Source organism: Haemaphysalis longicornis, unplaced genomic scaffold (genome assembly GCF_048455015.1).
Source record: "Haemaphysalis longicornis isolate Haplotype H1 unplaced genomic scaffold, Haemaphysalis longicornis Haplotype H1 scaffold_12, whole genome shotgun sequence".
Classification (NCBI taxonomy): domain Eukaryota; kingdom Metazoa; phylum Arthropoda; class Arachnida; order Ixodida; family Ixodidae; genus Haemaphysalis; species Haemaphysalis longicornis.
The window spans coordinates 75310587-75337671 of NW_027526225.1; positions in this window are offsets into that span (position 1 = coordinate 75310587).

Sequence of the window (27085 nt, forward strand, 5' to 3'; positions counted from 1 at the left end):
CAAATGGAGCATCCCGGACGGAAGCCAATTTGATGTGGACTCAGAATATTTTTACTGGACAAAAACTGGGCTAATCGGCCATACAAAATTCTCTCTATCAATTTGCCTAGGTTGCTAGTTAGTGCAATTGGTCGAATATTGTTCGGAATAACACCTAGGCTGGGGTTCTTTAGAAAGGGGAAAATTTTTGCGACTTTCCAATCTGCAGGAATTCGTGATTTTTCCATTGAAGTATTTATAATATTCAATAGATCGTCAGGAGATTCCTCAAACAAAAGTTTTATCATGGGAGTAGAAAACCAATCTGGCCCCGGGGAGGCTCCCGGCAGCCGCATAACATCCCCATCTCTCCCATCGTGACAGGGGAGAAGTCTACAAGTGGTATACTTTCTACGACAATTGGTGATAGTGTAGATGAGAACCTGATTTGTAAGTCCTGGGCGACTTTTCGATCGAATTCACGATTTCATCAGACGTTTCCACGACTGAAACATCGTTACTGCGATTGTCTACACTCTTGCGGTTACGCAAGAAACCAAAGAGAGCACGTCTGTTTTTTGTATCTGAAAGCGCGGAGAAACAATGTGAATGATGCAGTTGCTTGGCCGTAGAGATTGTTCGGCGGAAAATAGCCGAATAATATTTAAAATTTGACCAGTTATCGGGACTCTGTTTATGAATGAACTTCTTCCACGCTGCCTTCCTACGCCGATAATCTCTAGAACAGTCCTGATCCCACCAAGGGTTTATACCCTCTCTCTTTGCAGAAGCAACAATGAATTCAGACTTCTTTAGTGAGTTTTTCAGTGCGGCTGTTACCTTCTTAGCCCTATTTTTCTCAGACTCATTCGGGAGCGATATGATAGCCGAATGCAGTTTCTATTTCATAACTTCATAATTTACCAACGTCCGCAATACCCGTTCCAGTGTACTTGGAGAGACAGCTACATGAAAAACTACCGGTATGTGGTCGCTATTTGTCGGGCAATCGACAGTACTCCACGAAGAGACTGACACGCCCTTTGCAAATGTTAAATCCAATACAGATCGCATTCGGCGCCGGAAAAATGTCGCACTACCCGTGTTATAACAAAGAAGATTGTTGGTGGACAGCCAGTCTAATAATCGCTATCCACAGGTATCTGTTTTAAAACCCCAACTGACGTGATGTGATTTGAAGTCACCGGCGATCACGAGGTGTTGCTTACTCGACGAAAGAGCAAGATCTAGGGGACCTGTGGTAGTTACTCCGTTAGGGAAATATGCATTAACTAAAGAAAAAGAAACGCATCCAGGGAGGCACATGTGAATCGCCAGCAGTTCGCAGTCCGGTGACAAGGACTAAAATACAGTTTGGCTTTGTGGCAAAATTTGGAAGATACAAGAATCAATAATCCACCTCCTCGGGTCTCCCTATCTAATCTAAACACACGAAATTCCGGAAGAGTGAATGGCTTATCCTTGGACAGCCAAGTTTCTTGAAGGACATTGAAGGACATCATGACATTGACTGTTAATGAGACATTTAAGATCTGTGAGAGCCGCAATTATCGAACGACAATTCCACTGAAGAACCCGGAGAGACATTAGGGGGAGTGAATAGGAGCCATGACTGCCTCCAAAATGCTTTCTTTAGGCTTAATATCTGTTTGGCCCTTTTTAGCTTTTTTGGATTTCGATTCTGTGGGGGAAGTAGGTTGTTGGGAAAGCGATGCCCAGCCGAAAAAAACCATTGGCCGACCTATTGGCGTTCCAATAGGTCGGCCAATTGGTCGACCAATTGGTCGGCCAATAATGTTTTAGGCACCCATTGGCCGTCCAATTAGGCGACCTATTGGCCGACCCATTGGAACGCCAATAGGTCTTCCCATTGGCCGCCAACTTGTTGCACTTTTAGTTGGTTCATCCCACTGCCGCAGCCACTCCATCTGAGCTGCCGCTGCAGTGCGCTGGTTGTATCACAAATACAAGAACTCTTGGAATGAATGAATATCTTTATTGCTCTGTTTGTATACACAGCATGCAGACAGTTCGTCGTTTAAGCAATTTTTCACAGGCCATTGTCCATGCCGCGCTCCGCTCGCCGCAGGCTGGCTGGACCTTCACAAAGTGAGTGGCAAAAGCGAACAATGGGTTAACTTTATAATAAACCGCAGTTTCGCGCATTAAAACAACAAGGCACTGAAATGTTGCGTGGCGTGAGCTCACCTCTTCAACAACGTCCCGTGCATGGCGAACTGCGTTGCGCGGCGATGTCGTGAACCGTCAATCGTAACATGAACAGCCCTGAAATATATTTAGGCAGACAAATTAATTCTTAATAACACCGCTCATGCTATGAGGAGTGAAAATGGCAAGGAAAACACATATAAACAGTATACTCACATAAACAGAGACACGCTTCCTTCGGTGCGAGGCTTAACGGCGTTCAGCGTAAAGATGCATCTTGAAACACACTGCTATGGGTGTGCGACATCATCGTCGCCACTTCTCCCTTCTCACACTCTTGCAGACCACCTGAAATTTCCAATGCAGTCAGAGAAGACTGCGTGTGCAACCGAACAACACGCCTACAACCTATACCGCCAACACGACGTTGAATACAACTTGTCCACTGTCCGTCTATGGATTGGATTCGATTGGATTGGATCGGGGTTTTATTTCAAAACAATTTTGCTACTCGTGTCGGAAAGTTTTCATTAGTGTTTGTTATGTTTTTTAAGGACTTTATCTTGAATTGCTGATTGTAATATCAAAATTACTTGCCTCATAAATATACATTTGTAAAGGTTGAAGTTCTGAACATTTCTGAAGGTTTCAAATTAAGAGTGAGAGAGAGAATTAAATTTCCAATTGATGTCGTAATTGAATACTATCCAAATACTATCCAAAATGGCTCCCCGATTGGGTCATCATGTTGGAGCAGTCAGTAGTATTAACTTTATAGTTGGAGCCAATGGGTCCAATTGGGCCAACTGGCCATCCTAATCGAGCCAATGGGCCCAATGGGACCAATTCGGATCGCTCCAATAGGGCCAATTGGTCCAATTGGGTTTCCATTTGGACCCATTGGGATTCCATTTGGACCCATTGGGTGGCAAATTGGACCAATTGGTCGGCCAATGGTTTTTTTCAGCTGGGTGAAGTTGCCCGTTTACTTGTCGAAGTAGCTGGAAGCTCTAATTCTATTTCAAGTTCACAATCTGACTCCAGAACTGGGGAGGAAACCTGACCATGTGAAACCACAGGAGACGAAGGAGCCAGAACCTCGTGTGTTGAGGCGGGCATCAGAGCCGGGCTAATAGCCTCGTTGGAAGTAGCCGTCTGGAGGGAGATTATCGGTGAAGGGTTCCTCGCGAGGTTCTCCCCTCACACCGCTGAAGCCTGGGATGCTTGACCCCTGTTAGTCGTGGACAAAGGCTGCGAGCAGACCTGCTCCTGGGAAACCGGCGCAGGCAAAGACAGGACTTGCACAATTTGTTGCGTCTGAGCAGACAAAAGGTTCGAAACCTGTTCCGTCACCGACAAGATCATTTGTCCCGATACCTCAGGCAACACCTCTTTCAGTGCCATCGCTATTGCCTTGGCAAGAGAAGCCTCATTGGTTGGGGTGCGGCGGGCGGTAGCACCTGCATACCCATAAGCTCTCTCTTTGACTATATTTACCGCTTCTGAGCGGGAACAACGGCGCTTTTCCAGGATCTTCAAGACCCTGACTTCCGTTGCGCGGGCTGGGCAGTTCGAGTAGTCCGCTGGATGAGCAGCTCGACAGAGGCAACATGTAACTTCATCCGCAGTACACTGGCTAGCGGAATGATCGGCTCCGCAATTGCAGCAGCGAGTGGATGATTTACAAGATCCTGCTGTGTGACCATAGCGCCAGCAGTTCTGACATTGGCGAGGACAGGGGGACAAAGGCTCAACTCTGTAGGTCAGGGGCCAGACTTTGAATTCTGAAGGGCATGAGGAGCCCGCAAATGTGGCGATCACGGATTCTGTAGGGGTGCGGACATTGTCCACCACACGAGAGCAGCGGTACACCGCGATCACACCGGCATCCAGAAACTTCTCGAGGAGCTCACTTGGGGAAATGTCCACGTCAACTCCGCGGACAATCCCTTTAGTACACGCAAGAGTACAGGGGACAAAAGGCCTTACCGGGAAAGAAGCAAACGACGAGACCTTCAGCAGATCAACCAAGCAGGCCTTATCTGATGACTTGCAAATAATTCCGCCCTTCCCGTACGGTCGCACCTCCTTAACACTCCTGAAGTGCTCACTTGCGGCTTGCAGGTCCTTTTGGATGGTCTTGAAATTTTTTAACCTGATTGCCCCACCATTGGTCGGGACCATCGCCACCGGGACAGCCGTCACGCCATTCTGCAGGAAGGAATCCAGAGGCAGGTCCTGCGCCAAGAGACTAGCCGACCAGGGAGAGGATCCCTGGAAGGGAGAAGAGGTAGTCATGGGAACAGCCTATCACCTAACGGAGATATTAAACAAAACAGATAACACTACAGCAAAGCACCGATGCCTGGCCAAACCCAACGCAGAACGCAACGTCAGGAGAACGAAGCACCGCCTCGCTCGAGCTGCTCGACTGGCACGTGTGCTCGGCATTTTTTCTTCTCTTTCGGCGAGCCCCTCACGTGGCGCAAGTCCACGCGTAAGCCAGGACGACGCCGTGCACTCCTCATGAGATACACGCTGGCATGAGCTCCGTATTTTCTGGTATTTTTTTGTTTATGGAAGGTACAACCAAGAGCTGAAACAGCTCTGGTGTTAAAGATGGGTCTTTTACAAATAACAGACATGCGAAAGCTGCTGCATGTCCTTTTAGGTTTCAAGAGTGAGATCACGGGAAAGGTGTATAAGCAAAAACACGAACAGCTATAGAGAGTGGGCGAAGTAGAAGTTGGGAGGAGAAACGAATACAACGTTTGTAGTTAGCCTGTAAAGAGTACTCCACGGCAAACAGACAATTATGTAGGCGAAGATAGCACACGGGCATTACCGGAAATAGTTATGCCGGCGTGGTTGCATTTAAAAACAACAACAACAATAACAACAACAAAATGCCTCACGAATACAAACACAATCTGCCAAAACAGACAGAAAAATAATAAACTTTTGCAAATGTAACAAAAATGCATTTATTTTTCTGCGCCTGTATACACTTAAAGCACGGGAGGGGTCGGAAATTACCACACGTTTCCTACGTGCTTCCGTGGTAATTCTACTCATATCTCCGTGGTAGATTGCGAAGGATATAACAATTTCTAGTTTTTAATGCGGAAGCCGTGACGAAATCTTGCCTATGGACGTATTTGTTCCGATTGCCGTCTGGTGCGAATAGGCTCCCGCACGAGACCTACAGAAAGAAAGGCACGCAAATGATTGTCATCTCGTGAAAAACAAATTTTCCCGCCACAGACACGAAGTATGCATACAATGAAGTCTTGTGGAAAGAAGACTACTACATAAGGGTAAACCTCCATGGTGCTGTGGGCATACCCTTAACCTAGACCAATAAGGTGGACGTATTTCGCGTCGCCAGGCACAGAAACTCAGAGGCTCTTTTTGGCAAAGGCCGTCAACACGGCGCCATGGGGGTTGGCATAAAAGCTAAAGCGTGACCTCAAGGTGCCACTGTAACGGAGCAACTTTTTGGACCGAGTTCCAACTCTTGGCCAAAAGGAAAAAGCATCCCAACAAAAATTTTAAACGCGTTACAACCGGGCAGAAGCTGAATAAAGGGAACGGCCAGAAAAGATGACCAAAGACGTATTTATAAAAAAAACTTTTATGGCACACGTTTCGCAAAATGTAAAGAAAGAAGTGCTTCGCATTTATAAAAGGCAGCTAAATTACTCACCAAAATTCCACGGCAGCCCCTGAACTCCAAACTCCATTTTTCGAAGAGTCAACATTTAGGTTTTTATAAAATCACCAAACTTTCTGGATGCACCCGTAACCGGTGGTCAGGCATAGAGGAACAGCTTTCAGGGAAAAGGGTTGTGGTCATGCTGCCACAAAGTGTTACCTGTCTTATAAACTACTAGCTTAAACAATCGCTCATTCTGTAATTTTTATGGCTTTGTATAGCGACTCAGTTTGCACACTACCCAGCTACAGCGGTAAATTTCTCATTAATTATTTATTTTATTTAAATAATACTACAAGCCAATTCATGAGTTCTAGTAGGGTAGACAGCGACAGCATGAAGTACAAAACATAGCTAACGAGATGGAATGAAGCCGACAATTCGTACACCTTGCTCAAATGGCTGCCTAGATGAGCTTCACACCTTTTTTTGTTAAAGATGGGGCTGTATGCCTTACTAATGCGAACCATTTTTTTCGTAAGAACCTCCCTAATTTCCCGAACTTCAACATCAACACACATTCGCTCGGTATTATCGTCGTAGTGCCGTTGTGACTATGAACAGAAACACAGGAAACTTTTGATGAGTTAAGCGAAAGCAGATTTTTGTGACAAATGCCAGTTTTTTCTCTACTATTCACGTTATTATCGGAAGAAATTTATACTTCTTGAATATTTTATTTGGACTGTTTAATTTTGCCGTTGACGCATGTAGCGCTTGGCCATATAGCCATTGCAGTAAGATGAAGACAGTTCGTTATGATAAAGTCAAGGAAAGGAAAAAAGTTCACGCATCTCCACGAAGGGAATTATGACGAGTGGGCGAAGCGCTGGGGATCGTAGTTACCGTAAATCACCCGTGAAAGTGCTTACTGCTGCTAAAATGATTTCCAATCCAATCCAATACAATACAATTCACTTCAATGTACTTCAATCCAATCCAATCCATTTGAATCCAATCCAATCCAAATCCAAATCGAACCCAATTCAATCCCATCCAATCCAATGCTCCTCGCGCATATAAAGCACGGCTGTCCAGGAGCAGTATTTCTATTTCTCTCTCTACCCTTTTGTGAACTTTTTATTTTGTTCTTGTTAACCTTTTGTTCACAGATGTTTGATTTACACGGTGCTGTGCGTCCCTCCCTCCCTCCCCGACCCTCCCCCCTCTCTCTCTCTCTATAACCTTTTGTGAACCTTTAATTTTGTTCTTGTTAACCTTTTGTGAACTCTTGTAGGCTAAGCGCGAGGCAGACACAGGACGAGACAAGGGATGAGACGAGGACGAGAGCTCGTCCTCGTCACATCTCTTGTCTCGTCCTGTGTCTCCCTCGCGCTTAGCCTGCAAGAATGCATCACCAACAAGCCCAAATTTACACTCTCGTCTTTTGTGAAACTTTTGTACCCAGATGTTTTGATTTACTCGGTGCTCTGCGTCTCTCTCTCTTTCTCTCTTTCTCTCTGTCTGTCTCTCTCTCTCTCTCTAACCTTTTGTGAACGTTTTATTTTGTTGTTGGTAGCCTTTTATGAACCTTTTGTTCACAGATGTTTCAATTTACAAGGTGCTGTGCCGTGAGCACAGCACTGGACAAGCCTCGGCCGTAAGGTGCTTCGCCCCTAAAAACTTGTCTCGGCATTTGTTGATATTAATATTTTTAATCTGATCTAACTCGGTTAAGTTTGGGGTTTAGAGGAGCTTTGAAGCTTATTGTAAGCAATGAGAGTAGCCGAACTTCAGATTGTTGAGCGTCCTTTCCGTGTGTACGGATAAGTGCACATGAACAAAAGCAGTGCCCGGTTCGGCATGCATCCAGGAGTTATAATCTGCGCTCGCTGAACCAAGCTGCCATGCTTTCGCGAACAGTCAGTATTCCTAAAAAAAATGAAATATTGGTCGGATGTAAGGTTTAACGCTAAACGAACAAACACAAGAACGAACGCCAGTCAATGTTCTTCCTGCGTTACCCGCCGCGGTGGCTCAGTGGCTAAGGCGTTGCGCTGCTGAGCACGAGGTAGCGGGTTCGATTCCCGGCCGCGGCGGCTGCTTTTCTGATGGAGGCGAAAAGCAAAAACGCCCGTGTGTACGAGATTTCGGCGCACGTTAAAGATCCCCAGGTGGTCAAAATTAATCCGGAGCCCTCCACTACGGCGCGCCTCATCGCCTGCGTTGCGTCGGCGCGTTAAACCCTACAATCAATCAATCAATCTTCCTGCGTTCCTCCGGGACCTGTTCGTTTATGCCGCACAAGCCATTATGGCCATAATTAGGCAAGCAACACTTGGCATTACAACAAGTTCCTTATTTGTGAAGCCTGCTTGTTTGGCGGCATTTGCCTAGGGAGCGTAAAAATTAAAGTAAACTCGGCACAACTGCCTTCAAAAGGACGTTTGCTAAACGCAGGCTTAATTAATTATATATCTTATATCACAAGCTTTGAGGGCACCAACTAAAAGTGCGACCAGTGCTTATTTTCAGAAACGTCGCACGAGAACACAATAGGAATAATAAAAAAGTTAGAAACTTGTCAATATTAAAACGCTTAAAACCACGAATTCAAGTAACTAACGACCAGAAACTAAGTCTTAATAGTTAGGCAAAAATTCTTACTTACAGGATTCTTACTCGGCCATTTCATTGGCAGAGTAAGAATCCTGTTCCTTCGAGACTTTCCTACAAGGAGATCAGTACCTTTGCTTTAAGGTAAAATACCCAGAACAAATACAGACAATTTGGGTCTCTATAACGAATGGTGAACCGAGCAGTTGACCGACTACCTTCACCACGTGATCTACAGACGGAGTGAGAAAGAGGCCTACGCGCTTTGTTGTTAATTCCCGCTTTTTTCTTTCTTCCAGAACACCAAGGAGGCAGACCCAGTAGAAAGCGAGTAAGATTGCTTTTTCGGACAAGAAAGGACGAACTACAGAAGGAAGAAGCGACCATGTTAGGTAAATATATAATACCGTTAAATATATAACAGCGTCTGGGAGCTTTCCGTAATCGTAGGCATACGTAACTATATAAATGTTGCGTTTTGATTATTTGGATCAAGTCATTAGATACAATTTGTGGCATTAGTTTAAGTTGTCAACTTCTGTGCGATTACTCAGCGAGAACAAGAGTATCACCGCTTTCGCCTGTTCGCGCTTGGAAACCTTAATCGCATTTTGGAAACCAGGATTTGGTTCGAGAGGGATCGGGCTCGATCGCGATTAAAAGTTCCGTGTAGCAGCGCCCGATGCGTACCGACTCAATCGCGATTCAAAGTGCGCGTATCACCGGGGTATTACTTACCAAGGCAAAACACTCCTGCACAGAGTAGGCGCACTTATATTTTGCCGTCAAATATTAGGCCTGTCACTTTATAAGAATAAGGAACGATGTTACCTTTGTTGCTGAAACCATATGAGTAAAGTGCTTGTACAAGGAATGTCACTGTGCGCGGGTGAGAATCTTCTCTTTCGTATGGAGCATACAGAAATCTCTTTCGCATATCAACCCACCGGTGAGCAACAGGAGTTTGTATGGGTAGGAATAATACTGCCATTTTCCCACAAGGTATGCTCCAGGGCATGAAAATGAGGCATGACGTACGTAAACACAGTCGGATTTATTTTTACGTGCAAGCCAGCAGATACACAAATGCACTGTCAAGCACCGAACTACGCTTGTTTGGTAGAGCCCTATTTCCGGTTAGCGTCTAAGAAGAAAATCGTTCGAAAAAATTCAAGGTGCTCTAGGGAGACGGCAGAGGCGCTTGTTGCGCTTTATCAATTCTGTTGCGTTTGATGAGCACTGCCCTCGTCTCTTGGAAAGCAAGTGCATAGTCGCGGGACTTAAGCCTGGTTGATAAGTCCAGCCTCACTCCCGCGTGCACCTTTCGGTCCGAGAGCAGGACAGACCAGTAGAAGCGAGCGTCCAGGGTCCTCGCGACTTCTTCAATGGCCTTCCCACCTGCAACGACCCGCCAGTGCATGAAGATGCAATCGCCGACGAAAAGGCAGCTTCCGTTTGATTCTCGAGAGGGTTCGTAGAAGTACAAGCGACCAATGTCGACGTGGCCGATTCGCTGGAGCAGCGCGAGGTCGCCGGTCACGTAAGCGTCGTCCTGCGTTGGCCGGGAAAAAGAAACAATTGTGGAAACGTTAGCACGTTTGCGTAATAGCAGCTTCAACTCTTTGTATGGATGGAAAGACGTTTATTAGGGGGCAAATGAAAGTGGGGAATGGAAAGTGGAGCAAAAAGAAAGCAGTTCTACTCAACATGGAAGCTGCCGAAGTGCGGAGTAGTAGTTCGCCAGAGGGGCAGTGGCACCATCTTGTGACTAGTTTCAGTATCAGCCTGGCGGTGATAGCGAAAGCCGTCAAGAGTTTGCGGCGGAGCCCCAGAAAAAGGCCCATCAAGAGGCCGTATCATTGATTTTTCATCAAGCGCAATAGCATTATTTTATGCTGTTTTCGCTATTTTATATTACCGTGTACTTTTTGTCGCCAAGCAAAAGCAACCTCCGTGGCAGTGGCGCAGCGCAGAGACCACCCCCGACACTTACCATGTGAGTAACGTGAGGTTCGTCGGCCCGAAGGGCAGGCATGAACTTTGTAATTCGAGACGCAGGTTCTAGTCCGACTAGCGGAAGCGGTTATCTGTTCGAAGCCCCGTATTGGCGCGTGAAACCATTATCCTGGAGTAGTTATGACGATAACCCGGGCCCTTAAAGTGTTGTGCACCTAAAATAGAATGCCTAGGTCGAGCCAGAGGACCAGGTCTGGAGATGCAAGAACTGCTGCCATAGCCCTCTGGATCAGTGAGCGCTGATTATGAAGGGATAAGCTGACCAGGGCCGCCAGCCATGACGCGGTTGTTGTCACGTGGGTGTCATTTTAACTTTTTATGGCTCGACACATACTCAACCGTGTCGTGACACAGTAAACTATAAAAAAGAGATTGGTATGGGCTGCCAGAGAGGGTGCTATGTAAACCTTACATTCCTCCCTCCTCCAGAAGACCAGGCCCCTTGAGCCAATATGAAGTAACGTTTCGTCCATGCAAAAGCAGGGGAAACTGGGCCCAAGACGGCTGTAGCTCCAGTCTTCACACCGACGATGTCCGTACAGGGAGGAGGGGCTTAGTGCCCCAGCGGTGCCTCTTGCAAAAGCCGAATGCGACTGGAGTCCCTGTTTCGAAAGCGCATCCTTCACTTCTGCTGCCATTTTGAAGCTCCCCTTCTTTCTTATGCATCTTTTTTTTCTGGCCTAAAACCACGAAAGTGTCAGTCAGCTCGGCATCAGTTCGCGCCAACCGTTTTCGTAGAAGTCGTGCCATCAATTCAGTGTCTTTTAAAGACTAGAATCTCCGAGGGGCTACCTAAACCATCCAATGTCCGTCCATACGTCTGAGTGTCTAACCTTCAAATCAGCCACGCGGCCGAGACGGTAAAACTAAATTTTGGAACTGTAAGTTTATACATCCAAAACCGTTCGAAATCGCTAAATCTGGAAAACGCATTCGTACATCAAAAAGAAACATCAGGCAGAATGAAGGCAAACCATCAATCCATAGATGGCCTTGGCAGCGGGCTTTTAACAGAGACTGCAAATGTGCTGTATCTTTGCGGGATCAAATGAAAATACGCGTGAAAAACCACATTTGGACGAATAAATACAAAAAGAGCTTGAAATCCACCACTAGACCTGGAGGCGGCATTCCAAGTCCACCAAAGCAGAATGGTTCCGATTGATCGCGCTCGAACTGCGGAAGCCCGGAAAAATGAGTTGAATTTGAAAAATCTTCATTGTATTTATTCTGGTAGGAACGACACAGGAGGGGATGAGTTGACAGGATAGCGGGGGAGAGTAGGGGATTTACGGGGAAGTTCTGTGAAGACATGTGCATCGAAGTGAAGGGAAAAGTTTCTTGCAAATGGAGAAATGTTTGCGTAAATTTGTCTGAAATAATAGTTGTTTTTACTCGTGTTTTTTCGTAAGTAACGGCGTTTACGTACGTTTTAAACAGCGTTACGTAATGTGCAACTCATCATCGTCTTTCATTCATGCTTTGCGTACTGCAAGAAGTACATTTTTCCTGTACTCTATTAGAAATATAAAGTAGCCGCAGTGTAAACTCCGCAGGCTGTATATGACAAACGATGGATGGCTCAACGCCGCCAGGCGCCCTCCCCCAACAATGCTCACAAAATAAACACTTCGAAACGCTGAAGAACAAATCATTTTTTCCCGTCAGTCCGTCTCTCTACGTGTGGTAAAACGTGGGTGCGACGACGAGTGCTCCCACCTGAAGAAAAGGCTTTTGGCAAATGGGACACCGTCTACGTGGCTGGAATGGTAACAACTCACACTTGGTTGCTTTAAATAGCACTGTTGCTACTGAGCAATGCTCCAATATTCAATAAATGACTTGCTATGCACGCCCCTCCCCCTCTAGCAAACCGAACGTCTGGCGCCCAAATATTACCTCAAACGTTAAGCTCCTTTCTTTCCACTATATTCATCTGGTGGTTGTAGCAGAACAGAGGAATTTTTATGATGATTGGACTCTACCTATTAAAAGCTCAACGCGACATTCTGCCTGCCCTGCCATGTACCAGCTCTGTCAGTAAAAGTAGCGTTTCCTGCAGAACAAGCAGAGAGTGAAATAGATTCTTTTATCTAGCGGAATACCCATTGTCTGGTGGTGCTAGAGGCATGCAATTATTGCAGGTCAGCGCAAATAAGCACATCTATTTTGCGGCATCTTATTCGAGCGTACATATTCGAGCGTACACACGAAAAAAATCTGAATTTCGAGCCTGTATTTTCACGAGTACAAGTGTCGCTTTTGGGGGAAGTGCACGCAAAGGCGACAAGAGGCCTTACCGTGGGGTGGGGATGCACCTTGGGTGACGCTCTAAGGAGCGTTCGCATGACGTTGAAGGTCATTATGACGGCCTGGCCGGAACAGTAATTGAAGTACACCTCCATTGGGGCGTCGTCCGTTCTCACAAAAAAGCGGATGCCTGGTTCCCTGTCCACTGGCTGGCCAACACTAACGTAGCAGTGCAGGCGTGCGGGCTCCCGGGGCAACTCCGTCTGTATGTACTGGCTAAGCTGAGACGTAGGAATAAAAAACCGGAAGTCAGTCGTCAGGCGTTAGCAGCACAGATATGCGGGTATGACAATAGGAACCCGGAAGCAGCTCTTCAGGCGTTAGCTACTGATATGCGGGTACCAGAATACAAAAACCGTAGCTACCTCTTCAGGTGTTAGCATAGGCAGAATGTGAGCTTGTTGGATAATAATTGATTAAATACTGGTCAGCCTCAAGTTAACTCAGGACATAGACAAAGACGAAAGACGAAGCACAAGCGCTGACACTACCAAATGAATTTTATTACGCCTCGCCCTGTACATTTATACACTCCTCTAGCCAAGTGGTCTAAGTTATTATAACACTGCGCATAAAACGTTTATCCGTTAGCGCAACCGACACTGTTATGACACAATCGTCCATGTTTTCTTCAATTTCCATTGCTCCGTATATTTCGCGCGCGAGCATATCACTGTTTTTATGCATGGTAATGACGCCATGGAAGTCCCCTTCACACTTCCATGGCGTCATTACTTGGGGCAATCTCGCCAGTGCGTGGCCAAGTGACCTGGCGGAATGTCTTTGTTGCCACCTTGTGCTATCGAACTCTATTGTTGATACAACGGCAGGTCTGGCCAGTGTAGCGTTTCCCGCACGATAAAGGTAGCTTGTATACAACCCCCTGCACGCATGCTGCGCACTTGTTGCGGTGGTTAGTTGTGCAATGAAATGGCTCTCTATCATTGGATGATTGACATGGCGGCGCCTGGCATACCCTTTGTTTGGAGCTGAGCACACAACTGTCTCCCCCTCTCTGGCTGCTATCTTCTTAATGTGTGATTCCGTGCAGATAGGGCACAACCATAATCTTGCTCCTGTCAGTAGCCTCTCTAGGACCCCTGCGTACTTTTAAATGCAGAGCATTTCAGACTCACGATGTCACCCGCGTTGACGTCCGTAGTCCGCAACGTCGTTGTCAGCACCCCTCCCTACTATATAAAAAAATACTATCCGGCGCCCGGTTTCGATCCCTCGACCCTGCGGGCGGAACCCAATGTACGTGGTGCTCTACCCACTGCGCCACAAAGCCGACACAGAATGGGACGCTATGAACGCGCCTTATATCGTTGACTCATTCAAATTACTGCTGACGAGCGCTCTCTCGTCAGCAGTTGCCACAAGTGCAACAACATTAACGTAACGCAAACTACTTAACGTCGTGCGCCCCCGGAAATGCTCTGCATTTGATCGTGCCCCTCGCAAGGGGGATGTTTCACTGCGTCTTCTCTCGGTCGCAGGACCCGTGGCGCCATCTGGCGGAGGCGCGGCACAACTCGTAGCACTTTGAAAAGATGCTGCGCTAGCCAGCTGTTTCTGTAGAATCCGAGGCCATATAAAGCTTTGCTGTAAATAAAACCAGGCCGACAAAGGAATGCACACGACCCAGGAGCTCACGCGACGCCTTCCGTGAGAAAGAAAGGGCTGCTGACGAATCCGTTCGCGTCATCGAAGCTGAGCGTAAGCGACTTGGTGGCAAAAGTACGACGTTCGCGCTCTGCGAAGCGGGCAACTCTGCCGACAGACGCAGGTGTCTAGCTGCAAAAATGCAGAACTTCAATGGGGCCGACGCAAAGTTCAAGCGTCAGTTTCTGAACAATGAACTCGGACGTGCGTGCAGCATATGTACTTGTTTTCCTCTCCTGCCGACGGTGCTCCTTTATACGAAAAAGGTACTTGGAAAACAGGTTTAATCAATTGGCCCTCCCACTGTCTTCTCCGCTCTAATCTTATCATTCGGGGCGAAGGTGCTGGCTTTTCTATCTCTCTCGAACTTACTAACTAAATCATTTCTTCTGCTCCCCTACTTTGTTTTGCCTAATTGGTTTCCTCAACTAAAACAAATTCTTTTCCTTTTTATCTTTTCAAGCAACGACTCCCAGATCGACACCAGGACCACATTCGGATAGCCTGGATTGGGCAGTTTCGGAATTTTCTCTGTGAAGCTCCTCTCCAACTCGCCGGGTTGGCTCAGTGGATGAGGGCTTGCGCTGCTGAGCAGGAGGACGCGGGTTCGATTCCCGACCGCGGCGGCCGCTTTTCTGATGGAGGCGAAAAGCACAAACATCCTCCTGTACGAGATTGCGGTGAACGTTAAAGATCCTCAGGTGGTCAAAATTACCTGGAGCCCTACACTACGGCGCGCCTTCTCACCCTCGATGCATCGGCTCGTTAAAACCTGCAAACAATCAATCGAAGCTCCTCTACATCCCAGGGTTATATTATCGGCTTGATGCCAAGGTCAGGGCAGTGTTTGACAACATCCGCTTGACATTCTTGGAATGCGCAGAGTCAAATGGCAGAAAACCCTTCCCTACCTGCCATGCGTATCTCCAGCACGTGACATCGGGTCTGAATTGCAGTTTTTGGTCTAGGAACCTTAATATTTGTGTGACTGCTTATGTCGGTCCCTAGATGGCCGTCAGAATATGAAATATTACAAATTCGTAATGAAAGCCTTAATATGGAATAAGAACCCAGAAGCGACTCATCACGTGTTAGCACTCCTGATTTATGAGCATGAGAACGAGATATCGGAAATGACTAATCAGGCGTTAGCAGGGCTGATAGTGGGTATTTGACTTGGAAACCTGAAGTTACTCGATGCGTTCGCAGTACTGATATTTGGGGCATGTGCTTGAAACACTCGCCACTTTCGAAGGGGCTCTGCCCATGTGCGGGCATCGTTCAGCCTACCTTCCCATTTTTGGTTTTGCAATTCGACGCACACTTTGTGAAACGCTCTGCAGTGACGTGTGTTTAGAGGCTGCCTCGGACGCCGACTCAATTTGCGGTTTTGCACAATCTGGAAAAACTGATGCCTTCCCATTAAAATTTAGGCAATAACTTGACAAACGTACCACTCATGTCTGCCCACAACACGGCAACGGACGTATTTCTTGATGTCACGCTTTGGCGTGACCTCAAGGTTAAAGAGTTAAAGAAGGTTAAAGAGTATGCCTAAGCATATTCCCACGAGATGAGAAGGCGAAAGCATTTCTCTTGCTTAAATAGTTGATACACAGTGGTTTCCCCGTTTGTACGCCCTGACTGAAGGCGAGTGCAGGGGCGGAGCTTTGCGCTCTGAGTTTTGCCGATCTTCAAAAGATGGAAGGCAGCGTTTGTTTGACTAATACGTAACCGTTCAAATACGGATGGTGATAGCGGTTTTTAAGTAATTGACTAGGAATGTTATTTTCTGGGGAAGTGTCCCCTCGACGACCATTCTCTTCGGAAGAACATTAAAACACAAGATGTGGCCGATTTGATGGACTGCCAAGAACACTGCGACACGAAAGCTTCTGATCAGAAAGCGCTTCAAGTAAAAACGTTAACCATAGCTGTTTGCATACATATTTCATTTGTGTATGTTAGGTTTTATTTAAATTGAACTAGTTCCTAATTTACCAGCTCAAAACAAAGGCGTTCGTAACTTAAATTTCTTTAGCTTGGTACAGTGTACCAGTCGTTGAACGTCTTGACTAGACATCCACTACGGCCCCAGTAACTGAGCCCTTAACTTTTGGTTAACAGCGTGGCTTTCATTGAAGAATATAGCGTCGATGTTCGTTGGCATATTGCCATTCACCTTGAACGGGTGAACGGTGACATCGTCGTCCAGCTTGACGATCACCGGCACGTTGGGACAGTGGTCGGCCACCCATTGCATGCCGGCCACCCACTTGGGAGTCACGGTCCTGTAGCCGTCTTCGAACGGGAACACCACCAGGTCGCCAAGAGCGTCCGCCTCAAGGTTGAGCCAGGCGTCGAGGAGTGGGTCCTTGCAACGGCGACCTACAAAGAACACGGCGGCCCAGTTGAAGCGTCTAGCGGCCGCCTCCTCGACGAGGGTGTCGCGCAGGACCGCCCGCCGTCTCCATTCTCGTGAGCAGGCGTGCACGAAGAACAGGACATCGATGCCCTCACGACAGCCCGCTTCCACGGCCCAGCCTCCGCGGTGCGGAAGCCGCGTCGCTTCAAGCTGCTCGCCCTCACGTAGAGCAGCCTGACCGACTTCGTGGCTCCAGTATTCGATGTGCTTCAGATTCTCGTCCTGAAGCAAGTCCTTCAGCGCTGTAAAATTCCCCAGCTGGAAGAACGCGAACACGCTCACGGTCGTGACGAGGATGAAGACAGTATTTCGCATGCGGGATAACTTGCTGCGGGCTATTTTCATGGTGAAGTCTCGGGATGCGAAAACCATGCGGGCGACCGCCATTTGGGTGATGATGACCACAATGATGATGATGATGATGATGCCTTTCTTCGCCAAATAACCACTACTTGCTTGAGGGATACCCAAAAACTTATAACAAATCCAAGGGAACCTCAGAATTGTTAAGGACATAAGAATGCGAACGTTCTAAATGCAAACTAAATGCCACTGAGGGTCATTTTAATTTTTTAGATGCAAAAACGTTTTCGAGTATTGCTGCAGGGTATGTTTCCGAGTTGTTCGGGTAATTCCTCACGTGCCCTCTATTGATCTTTGGTGTATACGGCCTCGATTTCGAACGTGTTGCTTGGAGAGAGAGAGAGAGATACAACTTTATTTTTGTCCAGTTGTTTGTAAGGAGGCCTCCTTCCTAAACGGCGGCCAGCAGCCCTTGGGCCCTGGCGGCGTTTTCAGCCAACTGGACGGCCCAGAGTTGGTCTTTTGGGTCAGAGCTGAGCAGCACGGTCTCCCACTGCTCGTCATTCGCGATCTTACGGCCTTCTTGGGTCGCCTGAGGACAAGCCCATAGTATATGTGACAGGTCCGCCCGGTCCTTACATAGTGCGCACATGCCTGAATATTGGCCAGGGTAGTAGCGACTGTATGCCACGGGGTTTGGATAGGTATTCGTTTGGAGGAGACGCCAGACCACCGACTGCCTTTTGTTTAGGGATGGATGAGCGGGAGGATAACGGGCGCGTTCGAATCTGTAATGATTCGTGATTTCCCTGTATGAGACCATGGGGTCTCTTCCCGACCTCAGCGGAGGCTGCTCGGTGGCTCGGCATGCGAGTCCTCGAGCCGTGTTGTGAGCTGCCTCGTTACCCGGAAGGGAAGAGTGTGCAGGTGCCCATAAAATTTGGACTTTCCTCTGGTCTCGGAAATTTAGCAGAATGCGTTGCGCCTCCGGCGATATGCGCCCTTTAATAAAATTTCGAACTGCCGTTTTCGAGGCACTGATTATGTATTTAGCTGTCGTGGAGGCTATCGCAAGTGCGATGGCGCACTCCTCGGCTGTCTCGGATTTTGCGGTTACGACCGTTCCGCAGCAGGTTAATTTGCCTTCACAGTCTACGGCTGTCACTGACATGGCATCACACGTGGCATATTCTGCCGCATCGACGTAGATCACGTCCCTAGAATTTTGAAACCATTTCTTAATGGCTTTGGCTCGCTCTTGCCGCCTTCCCTCGTTGTGTTCCGGGTGCATGTTACTTGGCAACGGAAGTATTTTGGCACACTCACGTATTTCCTGAGGAATGTCCACCTTGGTGCCTTGTTGTGCCGCGTAGTTAATTCCTAGGGAGTCGAGTATGTGTCTTCCCGTTGCGCTGTGTGTAAGTCTTTCGTATTGTGCCACTGTGTGGGCTTCTATAAGCTCTTCCAGCGTATTGTGAATTCCTAGAGCTAGTAATCGTTCGTTAGCCGTACAGGTAGGTAACCCGAGGGCTTCCTTGTATGCCCCTCTGATGATACGCTCGATTTAAGCCTTTTCGGCGACTTGCAAGTTGAGGTACGGAGTAACGTATATAATACGACTGACGACGAAAGCCTGCACTAATCTTATCAGGTTTGCTTCCTTTAATCCGTAATTCCTGTTGGCGATCCTCGAGATGAGTCTCATCGTTTGATGGGCGCTCTGCTCTAGCAACTTGATGGCTTCCCCATTGTGCCCGTTCGACTGCAGTCGGAGCCCGAGGATTCTGATGCTTTTAACGATGGGAATCGGATTCCCGTCCGCAACTAATTTAATGTTTGGGGTTTCGGTGGGGATTTTCCGTCCTCTACGTGTTGGTTGATAGAGCAGCAGTTCCGATTTTTGTGGCGCACATTTGAGACCTCTGGCGGACACGTAGTGTACGACTGTATTAATGGCCGTCTGTAGCGTTTCTTCTATTAGGCCATCGCTGCCTCCCGTAAACCACAGAGTGACGTCGTCTGCGTATAAACTATGATGCAGCCCATCTATCTTGTTGAGTTCTGCGGGTAATCCTAACATTGCAACATTGAAAAGAAATGGAGAGAGGACTGAGCCTTGCGGCGTGCCTCTGCTCCCGAGGTTGATACTCTCCGATTTGACCCCGCCTACAGTTATTTGCGATGAACGGCCGGAGAGGAAGTCTTTGATGTATGTATACGTTCGTTTTCCGACTCCTACGTTTTGTAAACTGTCCAATATGGCTTTGTGCGTGATGCTATCGAAAGCTTTTGTGAGATCTAGGCCAAGTATGGCTTTTATATCTGTCGATTGGGATTCTTTGTCAATTATTTGATGCTTTAATTGTAACATTACGTCCTGGGTGGATAATTTAGTTCTAAACCCTATCATTGTGTGAGGGAATAACCCTTTATCGTCCATGAAGTTGCTTAGTCGGGTTAGGACTACATGCTCCATGAGCTTACCCACGCACACCGCATTTATTATTGTGTAGTGCGACGGTGGTTTTGGCTGCGTGGGATTTTTCCATGTTGCGCCTGTGTTTCGAGTACCAGCAGTGCTGTATTTGTGTCGAAATACTTCTGATATTTTTTACTTGGAATTTTCTTTTTGCTTGATTATACGCATTCTATTTGTAAACAAGGGTATTTTCGTACTTTTAGATCACTTTTATGTGCAGGAAGCATAAAAACACGCTTAGAGTTTGACATCACACCTGAAGTGAAAGACTTGTGCCCATGTTCGAACGACGTATCACCCGAGGTGGTGGTCGCGTACTATGTTGATGGTTTAGAGTTCCGAGGTATACGTTACGCCATGGAGTCAAAGGAATACCACAGTACTATAGGCATCGCCGGGCACAGAGGCCTGGCTTGCTGAAGAATATTGCTGAATGTGACACACGGGCTATCGATAATGTCGCCGCCAATGCACATGAGCAGGGGTTGTCCTGCCAGTGCGCGCCACGCTGTCGGAGGACCACTGAGCCATTCTCATGAGTTGGGAATTTAATGCGATTCACGTCCTATGAACCGAGTCGCATCGAGTTGTAAATCCCAGTAAATCCCCCTTTGTGTGTATTTTAACACGAGAGTGTTTTATGCCCGGGTACACCAAGATTTCCCTCTCGTCATATCCGTCACGAAAGTAACGTCGAAAGAAAAAGTGACATTGGCTCTGCGGTGCCCGTATTCGACCCCATGCCCTCTCGAGCCCTGTCGCCGTAACGAGACGTTCGTGGCGCTCTACCCACTGTGCTATGAGCAGCGGCGTGAACTGCTCTACTAACGCGCCTTACGTCTTTCCCTGATGACTCATTCAAATGGTGCTGCAGTTTAGGAGATGCGAAGCGAAGTAGCGAATCATGATGCTAATGAGCGCCGTCAGTTTGCTTCTCTATTCCAGGGCCTTTGTGTTAGGGGGACGCGTGTGAATTGAGGCGCCCTCCGTGCTGGCGTTGTTCCCTTGACCGCTGTGTTTCAAGCTGCTGTTTCTGTGCATGTCATTGTTTGTTTTGTTGTCCCTGAATAAACCTGTAATTTTTTTGTTTCTTCCGTGTGGGCGTCGCTTCGTCTGGCGGGGTGAGGCTCGCGAACCATTCGCACATGAACAAGGTTCCTTTAACATTCAACTTCTCCTGTGAAGGCCCCTTTCACTTTCGTGTTTTGCCGATTCCTATGAGAGAGGGATCAACCATAATTTGTTTTCAAGCCTTTTTTCAGCCCTAACGTGTGGTTGGCTAAAACTGAAACCAAGCGACACGTGAAGTAACGTCAAACTCGCTGCACGTGTAGTGCGTCTACCAACTGTAGACGTTCAGCCACACTGTTATTTCGGATTCTTGTTCGGGATGTTTTTATTATTCGTAAAAAAAGTTGTGGAGTATACAGTTCTCTTAGCCTGTAGCTTCAGTGGCGCAAGCGCTCATATGAAGCGTGATTGTAGAAGTTTTTTTTTTGCGTAGATTTACACTAAACAAAACCAAGGGAAGAAGTAGTGCCATGAATTACATTACAAACGTTTGAGCCCCGAACGAAGATTCAGTCGTAATGGGGAGAGAGAAAGGTGAGAAACAAGATTTCCATTCTAGTTTGAAGCAAGCAAACAAAGAAAAATTCCCCGCATTTCCCCGAGGGGAAGAATGTGAAAGTGCGAATGCATGAGTTGAATTTGCGCGGTTCGGTAATGTTCACGAAAGAGAGATCACACACACACACACAACTACAAAGAAAGAAAGATGCATTTATTCACAGACACCTATTTGTGTTGTCGTTGTACTTGATTGCTAGAGCGGATCTCAGCTTTCAAATTCCGTGTCAGTACTCCTTTAAGCGGGTGCATTAGCCCTTCTCACGCCCGATTCCTGGCCAATTCCCCACGTGGGTATGTGCCATGTCAGCGGCCAGGCAGCGCGCGCCCATCTCCCCCCGTTGCCAAAGAAGACGAGGAGATTCCTGGCCAATCCCCCACTTGGGTATGTGCCATGTCAGCGGCCAGGCAGCGCGGGGTGCATTAGCCCTTCTCACGCCCGATTCCTGGCCAATCCCCCACGTGGGTATGTGCCTTGTCAGCGGCCAGGCAGCGCGCGTCCATCTCCCCCCGTTGCCAAAGAAGACGAGGAGATTCCTGGCCAATCCCCGACGTGGGTATGTGCCATGTCAGCGGCCAGGCAGCGCGCGCCCATCTCCCCCGTTGCCAAGGAAGACGAGGAGCGCGCGCACCCGCAGCTGTTGCTATGCGGACGGCGGCGGAATGCGGACGGTGGCGGACGCTTCAGGCTCGCTTAAGAAGTGCATTCGAACTTAAAAAAAAGGAGAAAGGGTGGGCGTTGAATAAAATTGATTTAGAGGTTTGTCCTTCTCCAGTGCTTTTGGAAATATTACAGACAACACAGGTCGGTTATTGTTACCGTAAAAAAGAAAAAGACTTGCACATGCGACAGTTTTGCTTGCTACCAAGTTTAACAAATGAAAGGGAAGCGGCACCGTTATCTGCGAACTTGAGCGTGATTGGAATTGGGAGGTGTGGTCACTGTTATCGGAGTCTCAACTATAGAGCATGTGTCGCACGCGACTTTTAAAGCGCAATGTTAGCATCCGAAAGCAAATGTTTATTTTTCGCCTTCCCATTCGATAACAAAGAGAATTTACGAATCAGAGAACTTCGAAAAGAAAATCACATCAAAAACTCCGAAAAAACAATGAAGACTCAAATTTTAACAGACTGTTCACAATGATTGCTACACAGTACTGAGAAAAAAAAACTTTCGTTTGTTCATTTGTTCCCTTTCCAAGTATAAGCAAACTTGCTGCGTACATTTTGTTCCCTATATTCTTCAGTAAATAACTTGAGGCTCCCTGATACCAAAATGGAGTTTTATTTTTTTTAGGCTTCCAACCAGGTTCCGGCACCATCGACATTAGAGAACACTTCATTCTCTTTAAGTGCTGAGAACGAAAAAAGCGTTGCCGAAATTAAACGACGCCTGGAGAAACGATCAGTAGGGCACCGAGACCCCGAATTCAAGCTTCAGTCAAATTTGTTGTTCGATTAGTTGGTGCACTATGAATTACGAAAATTGCGCTAAATTTACCAACAGAGGAAGGAAGACAGGCAATGCGCGTACTGTCTGTCTCCCTCCCTCTGTCGGTCTTTCTTCCTCTGTTCGTCTTGTTTAGCGCAATTGTTATAATTCATAAATCAGCCTTCGCCTAATTTCTTCACTTCTTCCAGGCAACGGAGGGGAATGGGCGCTTTCTGTTACCTTTCACCCTATCTCTTCACCCCGCTTGAGTGAATGGCTTTGTCCGTCATTACGCCGCTACCAAGTTTTCAGTAGCATTTGTTCTTCTCGACATTCTCTTTTTTAAATTGCCCCACTTGCCCCACTTGCCCCACTGAGAAAAGAACAGAAACACCAACTGCGCCCGTGTTTCTCTCCTTGTTTTGATTCATAAAAAAACACTCAAAGTTATTTAGCACTTATTAAAAGGAGGAAACTCGGAACCGATATACACATGCCGTGCTAAGCTTTGCTGACGTTTGCATGTAGCCACTTGAAATGTAGTTTGTTTGACACAGCTATTCCTAAGTAGGTTGTAAAAACCGAAACAAGAGAGCGCAGGCACCGAACAAGTTCATTAAAAGACATCAAGTTTCAACATTTGTTTGTCTTAACAGAAATATCACAATTTTCCTAGCTCTTCGAGTACTAACGTGCTAGCATCAAGGACAAAGGATAGAATTCTTCCTGTCATCGTCGCTGGGCCATTCAGATCTGAGGCACTGTTAAACCTACGGTTAATATGAACACATGGGGCAATGAGCGCGTTGTGAGGACATACTGAGGGATTTTAAAAGTGCTTCCGATATTCTTAAGGTGTGGTACTAAAGTTCTGCTAATTTCAAAAGGCTCCTGAGCACCTTTTCCTAGTCGGCTACTTCGGTACTAACCCTTGTCAGAGGGGCAATTTCTATCCGGATTGAAGGGAAGCGCGATTGAATTTTCGAGCGCGCTCGACGCACCGCCAAAGCTACACGGCACGTTTCAATGACGATAAAGGTGCACGAGTTAAACTCTCGTACTCCATGTGGCGCCGAATAATGGGCTTTGCGTCCGGCGTCTGGGAGCTTTCCGTAGTCGTAGGCATACGTAACTATATAAATGTTGCCTCAAAGTTATTTGGATCAAGTTATTAGATACGATTTGTGGCATTAGTTTGAAGTTGTTAACTTCTGTGCGATTACTCAGCGGGAACAAGAGTATCACCGCTTACGCCTGTTCGCGCTTGGAAACCGTAATCGCATTTTGGAAACCAGGATTTGGTTCGAGCGGGATTGTGCTTGATCGCGATTGAAACTGCCGTGTAGCAGCGCCCGACGCGGACCGACTCAATCTCTATTCAAAGTGCTCATATGACAGAAGTATTCCTTACCAAGACAAAAAAGTGCCCCCGTCGCATGCCCCTGCGCGAGCGACACGAGTACATGCAAAGCATTGGGGGTGGTCACGTGGCGTAGGTTGTGGTAGTTGGCGGTGGTAGTTGTTGTTGTCGTACGGGTGCGTCGACGGCGCTTGAAGGCCAAGCATCACGAAATGCACGAAGCGTTGGAGCACAGGGAGTTTGCGAGCTTGGACGAGTTCCTGCGCGCCTTCGACGTGCGGTCTGGGGATGAGTACTCGGAGATTCTGCGGGCTGGCGTGTCGCGTCCGTGCGTGCTTCACGCGCGGACCTCCGCCGAGAAGCGCGTGAACGCGTTCAACCCGTGGATCGGAAGGGTTCTCGACTCCAAAATTTACCTGCAGATCATCCTCGACCCCCCGCATGGGGCACCTTGAGTAATCTTGGTGACGGTACTGGCGATACCGCGGACCCCGAGCCCCCAAACATAAGCTGGATCCAACCGTGGCGATGTGTTTATAGGTGGAGGGTTAGAAACCACGAACGGTGGCCGTCGGAACCCAGGTCAAGCTCCGGCGGATGGGCTCCCTGTCTGTTCACCAGGCACGGAGCTCCGGGACCTCTTTGACTACCAGGGTAAGGTCAAGGAAGAAAGTACCCCCGTCTCCCTGCTTTCCAATGTATCATATGGTATTTTCGAAACCCCCCCCCAAACGTGATCGGCCCCCGAAAAGGGGCCGCACCGAAGCTTCATTCCCACCCTTGCCAACAATTGCATCCCAAAGCCAGATAACTATCCGCGCTTCTTGATTGTTGAATCTCTTGACAAGTCAAATCCCATCTCCTCCCAGTCAGTGTTCCTTATCACCAAATTCCTTGAAGGCATCCTTGGCAAGTCTTTCCAAGCCAAGAAACTGAGAACCGGCGAAGTTCTGGTCGAGGTGAACACTCACCAGCAAGCCACAAGCCTCCTTACCCAAAATCGCATGGAAGATCTGGACATCAGAGTCACACCCCACCGTAGCCTCAATAGCTCTCAGGGTGTGATTTCTGAGCCAGATCTGATAAATGAAACGGAAGCCGATCTGCTCGAAGGTCTGAAAGGCCAGGGCGTGACGGCAGTGAGGCGCATCACGATGCGGCGAGATGATAAGCAAATCATGACAAAACATATAATCTTGACATCTGACCGTTCCACACTCCCCGAATCCATCAAAGCAGGCTTCATTCATTGTTCTGTCCGGACTTACATCCCGAACCCGCGGCGCTGTTTCAAGTGCCAACGGTTCGGGCATGACACCACCTCCTGTCGCGGCAAAACAACGTGTGCAAAATGTTCATCCCAAGATCATAATACAGATAACTGCCAGGCTCAACAATTAATGTGCAGCAACTGTGGTGGACCTCATGCTGCGTACTCCCGCACGTGTGAAAGGTTCCAGATGGAAAAGAAAATAATAAATCTCAAAATCACTGAAAACATCACCTTCCCAGAGGCGCGGAAGAGGTTCGCCTCTTTCCCCCTGGCAGGTACGCCGACGCAGCTCGCCGGGGGGCGGAGCGGCGTCTTGTTTCGGCGGGGACCCAGTACCGAGAGTCGGACTTGGTCCCGCCCCCGGCCCCCCCTGGGTTGCCTCTTGCAGCCCAACCCGCCTCCGCACCGCTCGCTGAGCCAGCAGCGGCTGTGGTGGCATCCACGTCCGGTGGGGATGCTGCTGCACCCACCGTTTCCCCCTCTCCACCGGCCCGAAGCACACGCGAGGGCCCGGACGCAATGGAGACGGAGGCAGTCGCAGCGACCCCCTTCCCCGCCTCACTGCCTGTGCCATCTGTGGTGCTCCCCACGCCTTCGGCACTGGCACCGCAGGCAAAGAACGCCCAAAAGGGTACCACGTGAAGGGGGCCCAGTCCGCTGGGCACCCCCTTGCCATCAGATGACGACATGGACGTCGAGCCCTTCCGGCTTTCATCGCAACGGAAGGAACGGGCTGCGACGTCCAGGTCAGTAGAGAAGGCCAGAAAGCCCCTCCCAAGAGTCCAAGCCCCGAAAGACCCTACATAAATAATCACACTCCAGTAGCTCTAACACATCATAATGGGAAGAGAAAACATAGTTCAATGGAACTGCAGAGGCCTTCTGAATAATCTTGATGACGTGCATGAGATTCTGCATGCCAACCAGCCAAGTTTAATGTGCGTCCAGGAAACACATCTGAATTCCAAACACACAAATTTCTTGAATAGTTACCTGGTATACAGGAAAGACAGGGATGGCTGCACACACTCTTCTGGCGGTGTGGCCATAATCGCCCGCAAATCCTTACCATGCCACCCTGTCACTTTGAACACCGTCCTTGAGGCTGTAGCCGTCCGCACAATAATTTTTAATAGGTTGATAACGGTATGCTCCATTTACATTCCTCCTGATGTTACACTTTTGAGCTCTCATTTCGAGGCACTGGTTGACCAGCTGCCCGAACCATACATTCTAACAGGCGACCTTAATGCTCACAATTCTCTTTGGGGCTCGTCTCGTACGGATGCACGGGGTCGCCTGATAGAAAGGTTTCTTACATCCTCTGGAGCATGCCTTTTCAACAACAAACAGCCTACATATCATAACATAGGACACAACACATAGTCATGCCTTGACTTGGCTATTGGCTCCGCAGTTCTCTTTCCTCTTCTCGAGTGGGGTGTGGGAACTGACCCATATGGCAGTGACCACTTCCCCACCTCACTTACATACATAGGTAAAGGCCCATGCAGTCCATCTTCCCATAATCGGTTCAATGAAACACGAGCTAACTGGAATACATTTACAGAGACATCCAAACTACACCACACATCCTTAGGACACCTACACGTTGAAGAATCTACCCAACTCCTCACGGCGCACATCCTCGACGCCGCCGAAAAGTCCATTCCCCACGCCTCTGGTGCCCCGCGCAAGCAGTGGAGGCCGTGGTGGAATGAGGACTGTAGGCGGACGCGAGAGGCCCAGA